The sequence below is a fragment of the Arachis ipaensis genome, chromosome B08, assembly GCF_000816755.2.
Source record: "Arachis ipaensis cultivar K30076 chromosome B08, Araip1.1, whole genome shotgun sequence".
Classification (NCBI taxonomy): domain Eukaryota; kingdom Viridiplantae; phylum Streptophyta; class Magnoliopsida; order Fabales; family Fabaceae; genus Arachis; species Arachis ipaensis.
In genome coordinates this window covers 33,533,165-33,533,982 of record NC_029792.2, presented here as the reverse complement: position 1 = coordinate 33,533,982, position 818 = coordinate 33,533,165, and the positions used below count along the sequence as shown (strand labels likewise).

At 23.6% G+C, this 818-nt stretch overlaps 1 protein-coding gene across 7 annotated transcripts in view; it reads right to left on the bottom strand.

Moving 5' to 3' along the window:
• LOC107613258 (probable leucine-rich repeat receptor-like serine/threonine-protein kinase At3g14840) overlaps positions 1 to 818 on the bottom strand; it is an 11,470-nt gene that overhangs the window by 5,024 nt on the left and 5,628 nt on the right. The window lies entirely within an intron of this gene.

Genomic DNA, 818 nt, shown 5'->3' with positions numbered 1-818 from the left:
ATACTATATTTTTTTGTATTTATAATTGTTAAAATCACTGTTCCTTCTCATTGAAGAAATGAAAATGCATAGAAAGAATCAAGCAGATACATATAGGATGAATGTATATTAACTATTAAGATGAAAATGAAGCAGAGCTTGGAATTCTTGAGGTAGAGTTATTAGAGCTTAAAAGATGAGTCACTTTCCCATGCCTTATTATTACACATACACAAACTCTCTTATAGAGTAGCTATTCTCCTAGCTCCTTTTCTAACTAACTCAACTAACTGCTGAGCTGGCATCTAGGAGTAACTAACTTATACTACTTGTGACATCAAAGAGTTATATTAGAAGATAAATTAAAAAAAAAAAAAAGAAAAATAAATGGCTGAAATAACATAGCCTTTGTTTAATGGAGGCCACTCAGATAAACACGCCTAAAACGTCTTTTTTTAAAGATGTCTTTATGTTGTGTTTTAATTGGTTTTGGTACAATTTATTCGGTGTTCCTCATCACATATTATTAAATTCCTCAAAAGATTTTCTTTCCAAAAACAATAAAAAATATTTAATTTGGACTAAAACAAAAAAGGTAATAGATTAACTATTAGATTTTTTTTAAAAGATTATTTACATAAAAAAATATATCACATTCATCAAAATATATATATATATATATATATATAAAACAAGCTCAAGCGTTTAAAAATTTTTATAAATAAAAAAATAATTAATTTATATTCGTACAATATATAAAATAATTACTATATTATTATTATATTATAGATTAAGATTCACTAATTTAAATTTTGTTTTTATTTTTAATATAAGCATTA